The sequence below is a fragment of the Salvelinus namaycush genome, chromosome 20 (assembly GCF_016432855.1).
Source record: "Salvelinus namaycush isolate Seneca chromosome 20, SaNama_1.0, whole genome shotgun sequence".
Lineage (NCBI taxonomy): Eukaryota > Metazoa > Chordata > Actinopteri > Salmoniformes > Salmonidae > Salvelinus > Salvelinus namaycush.
In genome coordinates, this window is record NC_052326.1 from 52843218 (window position 1) to 52853066 (window position 9849).

Here is a 9849-nt window from a genome sequence, read left to right on the forward strand (position 1 = left end):
TTATAGCATGGTTGTGATGCGATGGCTCCAACACCTTGCTCTCTGGATTCATTGTGTGTAGCCCAAAATGGTACCCTATACCTTATCAAGTGCACTACTTTTGATCAGAGTCCTACGAGGAATAAGGTGCACTACTTTTGATCAGAGTCCTATGAGGAATAAGGTACCATTAGGCACACAGACATTGTGTTCTGCCACGTCCTCGGGTTGGTCCCAGTAAAGCAATCATCCTTGTAAAATGTTTATGGGCCCTGGCGCTGTGGCTCGTCATTTCATCCGGCATTCGCCCTCTGAGCCCAGGCTGATATTGATAGGTATTGCTGGGAGCACACCTGCTCTCTTCTCCTCCTCACACAAACCCTCTGGCTGCTGCTGCTGATGGTGCGTGTGTGTGTGTGTGTGTGTGTCTTTTTATTTTTTATTATTTCTATTTAACCTTTATGTTGACAAGGAATCAATGTTTAGAACAATGTATTTTTTCCAGATGGACCCTGTATAGCACCACAGGTGTGTGTGTGTGTGTGTGTGTGTGTGTGTGTGTGTGTGTGTGTGTGTGTGTGTGTGTGTGTGTGTGTGTGTGTGTGTGTGTGTGTGTGTGTGTGTGTGTGTGTGTGTGTGTGTGTGTGTGTGTGTGTACTAGGTGTGTAAGGGTACCTCCTGCAGGTATGTACCAGAGGTCACTGTCTGTGTAGTCAGGGTGAATGGATCTGTTACATAGGGTATAGTCCCAAATAGCACCATATTGCCTATATAGTATGCTACTTTAGACCAGAACCCTGTAAAGGGAAATACAGGAGCCATTTGTGTTTGCGGGTGTGTAGTGCTGCCGGATCAGGGAGCTGAAACTAGACCGCATTCCTGAGCACTTATACACATCCACAGGAACATAAATCTCTCGCTCTCTCTGCATGTGGGAGGAGAAAGGACAGGCAGACAGTATTTACTAGTTATCTGACCAGCCCCTACAGCCCCAGCTTTATTCCCAGATCCCCCTGCAGCCCCAGCTTTATTCCCAGATCCCCCTGCAGCCCCAGCTTTATTACCAGATCCTCCTGCAGCCCCAGCTTTATTACCAGATCCTCCTACAGCCCCAGCTTTATTACCAGATCCTCCTACAGCCCCAGCTTTATTACCAGATCCTCCTGCAGCCCCAGCTTTATTCCCAGATCCCCCTGCAGCCCCAGCTTTATTACCAGATCCTCCTGCAGCCCCAGCTTTATTACCAGATCCTCCTACAGCCCCAGCTTTATTACCAGATCCTCCTACAGCCCCAGCTTTATTCCCAGATCCCCCTGCAGCCCCAGCTTTATTCCCAGATCCCCCTACAGCCCCAGCTTTATTACCAGATCCTCCTACAGCCCCAGATTTATTCCCAGATCCTCCTACAGCCCCAGCTTTATTCCCAGATCCCCCTACAGCCCCAGCTTTATTCCCAGATCCTCCTACAGCCCCAGATTTATTCCCAGATCCTCCTGCAGCCCCAGCTTTATTCCCAGATCCCCCTACAGCCCCAGCTTTATTCCCAGATCCCCCTACAGCCCCAGCTTTATTCCCAGATCCTCCTACAGACCCAGATTTATTCCCAGATCCTCCTACAGCCCCAGCTTTATTCCCAGATCCTCCTACAGCCCCAGCTTTATTCCCAGATCCTCCTACAGCCCCAGCTTTATTCCCAGATCCCCCTACAGCCCCAGCTTTATTCCCAGATCCTCCTACAGACCCAGATTTATTCCCAGATCCTCCTACAGCCCCAGCTTTATTCCCAGATCCTCCTACAGCCCCAGCTTTATTCCCAGATCCTCCTACAGCCCCAGCTTTATTCCCAGATCCCCCTACAGCCCCAGCTTTATTCCCAGATCCTCCTACAGACCCAGATTTATTCCCAGATCCCCCTACAGCCCCAGCTTTATTCCCAGATCCTCCTACAGACCCAGATTTATTCCCAGATCCTCCTACAGCCCCAGCTTTATTCCCAGATCCTCCTACAGACCCAGATTTATTCCCAGATCCTCCTACAGCCCCAGCTTTATTCCCAGATCCCCCTGCAGCCCCAGCTTTATTCCCAGATCCCCAGCACCCATCTCCCACCTCAGCCCCATGCAACAGACCCAACGCTGACCCCCCACCACCTTAGACAGCGTGTGTGTGAGCGTATTGGAAATGAGGCCCTCCGTGGTATGGTTCGTGAGATCATGTTGACTGGCCACACGCTCACAGCATACAGTAGGCTAGCTAGATAATGAGCCATAGATTCCAGAGAAAGGATGGGAGGGGGACGACGACGACATGTGTCTCATTGTTTGCATCCTGACTCCCACACTATGTCTGTCGTTTCAAAGCCATTCCACGTTGATCAGGTTTACTACTGGTACTATCATTTACTATATTGGGGTATACTTTTGTGCACTAACCCTTGTCAAAAAATTTTGGGAAGAAGAAGAATTGCGGTGAATATACTTGTTTAATATCTATCTGATCGTCAGATCCCTTTCGGATATCATTCTTCTCTCTCTCTCTATATATATCTCTCTACCCTTTCTCAGACACAATGAGAGAAATGCTAAACCAGCTGAAAGCAGCTGGTGATTTAGGGAGAAACAACTACCCCAACCCCCAAAACCCCTCCACCCTTCCCCCTCCAGTCCACCCCTCCTGCCAGCACAGCCCAAAACCCCTCCACCCTTCCCCCTCCAGTCCACCCCTCCTGCCAGCACAGCCCAAAACCCCTCCACCCCTCCCCCTCCAGTCCACCCCTCCTGCCAGCACAGCCCAAAACCCCTCCACCCTTCCCCCTCCAGTCCACCCCTCCTGCCAGCACAGCCCAAAACCCCTCCCCCCTTCCCCCTCCAGTCCACCCCTCCTGCCAGCACAGCCCAAAACCCCTCCACCCTTCCCCCTCCAGTCCACCCCTCCTGCCAGCACAGCCCAAAACCCCTCCACCCTTCCCCCTCCAGTCCACCCCTCCTGCCAGCACAGCCCAAAACTTGTTCCCATGCATTCTTTGTGTGTGTGTGTGTGTGTGTGTGTGTGTGTGTGTGTGTGTGTGTGTGTGTGTGTGTGTGTGTGTGTGTGTGTGTGTGTGTGTGTGTGTGTGTGTGTGTGTGTGTGTGTGTGTGAACACTTTGCTACCCTTGCCCTGGCATTCCCAGCAGTATTACTGGCCATTGGATTTATAACCGGCTAACCGCCATCACTTTTTACCGAATGGAATTTTAAGCTCCACTTGTGGTAAGCTTTTGTCCTCCGTCATGCTACACAAACAAAGGCACTGGGATTCCATTAGTTAGGATTCCAATCCTACCAACCTGACTCCCCCCTCGAAACACCACCTGCTACTATAGAGCTAGAAGGATCGGCTTTGAGCTGTTCATTTCCTCTTTTGAACATGTTACTCTCCCTTTTGTGACTGACTTCATTTTCAAAGAACGGGACTGAATTGTGAATTAGTGTATAATTCAAGGCATTGAGCCCGGTTACTCACTCTAAAAAAAACATGGTAAGCATGGCAAGAAGCAATGTTGTTTTTCCTGTACTCGACATCATCTGGTACTCGACATCATCCTGTATTTTTTGTGTAGGATCACAGACGTAATATAGACACTTACACATACCGTCTACTATCCATCCGACACATGTACAAAAAAAGACAGAACATTCTCACACTGACAAGGCTGCACATTTTCTTGGTACAGATGCCGTATCTTAATTTGATCATCTTTGTGGTGTATTCAAGGTTTTAAAAGGCTTCTAAACGTTTGTAATTTCCACTTCAAAATGTCAAACTTGACTTGCCCTAACAAAAATGTGTCAACTCCTACAAAAAAAATCCCATAAATTATAATCCATATAACAATTCACATTTCCTGTTGATGCAGGATGATTTTCCTGCTGTGTCAAACTGTCTCAAATTAAGATGTGGCACATGTAGACAGAAAACTCTTCAACTGCCAAGGCTGCATATTATCTTTGTTCAATAGAGTTTATTTTCTTTCCAACAGGAGGATAGAGGAGGATGAGGCATGTGCCACATGAGAATTGCTGTCAGACAAGAGAGAACTGTGTGAAATACATGTTATTTAAAGCATAGGTCTCTGTTCCAAAGGATGATTGCCAAAACCAATAGCACAGGAAGAACAATGATGGACGAGAAGAGAAAAGCACACAGACACTCCATGTGATGGACAGAACAAGAAACAAAGCCTTGCAGAAAGATGGATTTGATTCTGTCTTAAATACCCATAATGCCCTTCTTCCACATTTCAGTTATTTAGCAGACTCTCTTATCCAGAGTGACTTACAGTAGTGAGTGCCTACATTTTCAAACTGTTTCATACTGGTCCCCAGCGGGAATCGAACCCACAATCCTGGTGTTGCACACAGCATGCTTTATTACCTGGCCTATGTAGTGCACAGCTGGATCCAAAATAAGTTCACTATATAGGGAATAGGGTGCTATTTGGAACAAACAGGATGATTGTAATGGACAGAAGCACTGCAGTCAGATGAATGGCACATGAGTATACATCATGTAACTTACGTCTTAAAAACTCTGCTGCTGAAAAGAGGAAAATAAAGAAAACATTTCTCAGAATGCTGAGATAGATAGATAGATAGATAGATAGATAGATAGATAGATAGATAGATAGATAGATAGATAGATAGATAGATAGATAGATAGATAGAGCTGTTGGCCAGAGGTGCTGGAGAGCAATGGACTATGGATGATGAGATTAAAGCGATATAGCCTATCAGAACAAAGAATAATGAAGGAAAAGAATTGCTGCCATTTTGACAGGGCAAAGCAATCAGGCGTTGCCTCGGTAACCGTGTGGCTAGGCTGTGACCTCACTTGGCCTGTTGGAGAGAGGAGGAAGAAGGGAAGGTGAGAGAGAGAGGCTGATGAGGAGGCAGAGAGAGAGGGGAATGAGGAGGCAGAGAGAGAGGGGGATGAGGAGGCAGAGAGAGAGGGGGATGAGGAGGCAGAGAGAGAGAGGGGGATGAGGAGGCAGAGAGAGGAGGATGAGGAGGCAGAGAGAGAGGGGGATGAGGAGGCAGAGAGAGAGGGGGATGAGGAGGCAGAGAGAGAGGGGGATGAGGAGGCAGAGAGAGAGGGGGATGAGGAGGCAGAGAGAGAGGGGAATGAGGAGGCAGAGGGAGAGGGAGATGAGGAGGCAGAGAGAGGGGGATGAGTAGGAAGAGAGAGAGGGGGATGAGGAGGCAGAGAGAGAGGGGGATGAGGAGGCAGAGAGAGAGAGGGATGAGGAGGCAGAGAGAAAGGGGGATGAGGAGGCAGAGAGAGAGGGGGATGAGGAGGCAGAGAGAGAGGGGGATGAGGAGGAAGAGAGAGAGGGGGATGAGGAGGCAGAGAGAAAGGGGGATGAGGAGGCAGAGAGAGAGGGGAATGAGGAGGCAGAGAGAGAGGGGGATGAGGAGGCAGAGAGAGAGGGGAATGAGGAGGCAGAGAGAGAGGGAGATGAGGAGGCAGAGAGAGAGGGGGATGAGGAGGCAGAGAGAGAGGGGGATGAGGAGGCAGAGAGAGAGGGGGATGAGGAGGCAGAGAGAGAAGGGGATGAGGAGGCAGAGAGAGAGGGGGATGAGGAGGCAGAGAGAGAGGGGAATGAGGAGGCAGAGAGAGAGGGGGATGAGGAGGCAGAGAGAGAGGGGGATGAGGAGGCAGAGAGAGAGGGGGATGAGGAGTCAGAGAGAGAGGGGATGAGGAGGAAGAGAGAGGGGGATGAGGAGGAAGGGAGAGAGGGGGATGAGGAGGCAGAGAGAGAGGGGGATGAGGAGGCAGAGAGAGAGGGGGATGAGGAGGCAGAGAGAGAGGGGAATGAGGAGGCAGAGAGAGAGAGGGATGAGGAGGCAGAGAGAGAGGGGGATGAGGAGGCAGAGAGAGAAGGGGATGAGGAGGCAGAGCGAGAGAGGGGGATGAGGAGGCAGAGAGAGAGGGGGATGAGGAGGAAGAGAGACAGGGGGATGAGGAGGCAGAGAGAGAGGGGGATGAGGAGGCAGAGAGAGAGGGGGATGAGGAGGCAGAGAGAGAGGGGGATGAGGAGGAAGAGAGAGAGGGGGATGAGGAGGCAGAGAGAGAAGGGGATGAGGAGGCAGAGAGAGAGGGGGATGAGGAGGAAGAGAGAGAGGGGGATGAGGAGGAAGAGAGAGAGGGGGATGAGGAGGAAGAGAGAGAGGGGGATGAGGAGGCAGAGAGAGAGGGGGATAAGGAGGCAGAGAGAGAGGGGAATGAGGAGGCAGAGAGAGAGGGGGATGAGGAGGAAGAGAGAGAGGGGGATGAGGAGGCAGAGAGAGAAGGGGATGAGGAGGCAGAGAGAGAGAGGGATGAGGAGGAAGAGAGACAGGGGGATGAGGAGGCAGAGAGAGAGGGGGATGAGGAGGCAGAGAGAGAGGGGGATGAGGAGGCAGAGAAAGAGGTGGATGAGGAGGCAGAGAGAGAGGGGGATGAGGAGGAAGAGAGAGGGGGATGAGAGAGCTTTCACTGTTCTGGGTGTGTGTGTTGATGTGGGAGGCTTGACTTTAGAAATTAAAAGGCCTAGTTCCAAACCCTCCCTGACTGTCACATATTCATTTCCTCTGTCCTTAACTACAGCCATCAACCACAGCAACCTTGTTCAAAATAAATCTAATTGTATTTGTCACATGCGCCGAATACAACAGGTGCAGTATACTTTACAGTGAAATGTTTACTTACGAGCCCTTTCCTCGGCAATGCAGAGTTAAAAAAGGAAGAAAATGTGCAAATAAAAATATTAACACAATAAAATAAGTGTAAACAGTGTTGCTTTGCTGTTCATAGTTTATACATGGATGTGACAGTGTTGCTTTGCTGTTCATAGTTTATACATGGATGTGACAGTGTGACCTTGTTGTGAAGAGTAGTATCACATATTGACTGAGTGTTCCGTAGCAATAAACATCTGGATGGGAATCAACTGTAAACCGATTTGTAGCCACAGCTTTCAAGTCTAAACCACCTGGTGCTAAATTATATCAGTTTGTTGTGAAGATGTCAGGGAACATTGGGTGGTGAATGTGTGTACACATAAGCTACGAGTAAGGAAGTGTCTCGTATTGAGAATCTGTGCTTGTGTGTGCGTGTGTGTGTGCATGTGTATGTGTGTGTGTGCGTATACGTGCATTGCATGTGTGAGTGAATCCACATCAGTGTCGGTCAGTGCCGTTCAAGATTAGGCATGGCCTTATTTCTATTACAGCATATTGGATGACTGTCATTCGTATTCCATTCAACCAGTTCAATGTAACAGTGACAGTTTAGTATAACAGTTCACTTTCATAGCAGCCACATACAGCCACATCAAGTGTATAATTCCTCCTCGCATCTACACACTCTCCTCCTCTCATCTTTTCCCTTCGCTTGTGGACTTCAGTGCACAACACAACAGCTGTCTTTGGCCAGTCTAAAAAAATTATCCAAGCCAAACCTTAATACCATAACCACTACACGTTGGTGTAAAGTACTTAAGTGAAAATACGTTAAAGTACTACTTAGGTATTTTGGGGTATCTGTACTTTACTTTATTTTTGACAACTTTTTACTTTTACTTCACTACATTCCTAAAGAAAATTATGTACTTTTCACTCCATACATTTCCCCTGACACCCAAAAGCACTTATTACATTTTGAATGCTTAGCAAGACAGAAAAATTATCCAATTCACACGCAATTATCAAGAGAACATCCCTGGTCATCCCTACTGCCTCTGGTCTGGCGGACTCACTAAACACAAATGCTTCATTTGCAAAATGATGTCTGAGTGTTGGAGTGTGTCCCTGGCAAACCTTAAATGAAAGAAGGAAATGATGTCTGAGTGTTGGAGTGTGTCCCTGGCAAACCTTAAATGAAAGAAGGAAAAAAAAGGAAAATGGTGCCGTCTACTTTAAGTAATATATGAAATTTGAAATGATTTATACTTTTACTTTTGATACTTAAGTATATTTTAGCAATTACATTAACTTTTGATTCTGAAGTATATTTAAAACCAAATACTTTAAGACTTTTTCTCAAGTAGTATTTTACTGGGTGACTTTCACTTTTACTTTTTCACTTTTACTCATTTTCTATTAAGGTATCTTTCCTGTTTTACTCAAGTACAGATTACATTGGGTACTTTACCCACAACTGATACTACACGGCCTACATCGTTGTCACCATATTAGCTAACGTCATAGTCAACATAGCTACTAGAAAATAACCTCACAATCCAATCTACGTGTACAATCACGCAGTACAGTGTTGCTACTTACAGCAGTTATACAGGTTGCCCCCCCCCCCCCCCCCCCCCGTGGCAAAAAACAGTTGCGCTGTTGGATAGCTCTAGCCAGCTCGCTAATTGAAATAGCATTCCTCTCTGAGTCAGGTTGTTGAGTAGGCTACATTAGATGCACTAGCTAGCTAATTAAGTGAAAGAGGGTGAGAACCATGAGCTTCTAATATTTTGTATTGAAGTCATTGGGGGGGGGAAAGCAAGTCCTCCTGCTATAGTCATTGGGCGGAAAAAGCAAGTCCTCCTGCTATACCATGGAAGGTCCTGTTGAGGATATTGTAGACCTTCATTGCAAAACAGTGATGTGAATATATATACTGAACAAAAATATATAAAACGCAACATGTAAAGTGATGGTCTCATTTCATGAGCTGAAATAAAAGATCCCTGAAGTGTTCCGTACACACAAAGAATGTACAGTGGCAAGAAAAAGTATGTGAACCCTTTGGAAATACCTGGATTTCTGCATAAATTGGTCATAACATTTTATCTGATCTTCATCTAGGTCACAACAATAGACAAACATAGTGTGCTTAAACTAATGACATACAAATTATTGTATTTTTCTTGCCTATATTGAATACATCATTTAAACATTCACAGTGCAGGTTGGAAAAAGTATGTGAACCCCTAGGCTAATGACTTCTCCAAAAGCTAATTGGAGTCAGGAGTCAGCTAACCTGGAGTCCAATCAATTAGACATGATTGGAGATGTTGGTTAGAGCTGCCTTGCCCTATAAAAGACACTCACAAAATTTGAGTTAGCTATTCACAAGAAGCATTGCCTGATGTGAACCATGAACCAAAGGAGATCTCAGAAGAACTAAGATTAAGAATTGTTGACTTGCATAAAGCTGGAAAAGGTTACAAAGTATCTCTAAAAGCCTTGATGTTCATCAGGTAAAACAAATTGTCTATAAATGGAGAAAGTTCAGCACTGTTGCTACTCTCCCTAGGAGTGGCCGTCCTGCAAAGATGACTGCAAGAGCACAGCGCAGAATGCTCAATGAGGTTAAGAAGAATCCTAGAGTGTCAGCTAAAGACTTATAGAAATCTCTAGAACATGCTAACATCTCTGTTGACGAGTCTACCATACGTAAAACACTAAACAAGAATGTTGTTCATGGGAGGACTCCACGGAAGAAGCCAATGCTGTCCAAAAAAAGTTTACAAAAGAGCACCTGGATGTTCCACAGCGCTACTGGCAAAATATTCAGTGGACAGACGAAACAAAGTTGAGTTGTTTGGAAGGAACACACCACACTATGTGTGGAGAAAAAAGGCACAGCACAGCAACATCAAAACCTCATCCCATCTGTAAAGTATGGTGGAGGGAGCATCGTGGTTTGGGGCTGCTTTGCTGCCTCAGGGCCTGGACAGCTTGCTATCATCGACGGAAAAATGAATTCCAAAGCTTATCAAGACATTTTGCAGGAGAATGTTTTCTGTCAGCAAATTGAAGCTCAAAAGAAGTTGGGTGATGCAACAGGACAACGACCCAAAACACAGAAGAAAATCAACAACAGAATGGCTTCAACAGAAGAACATA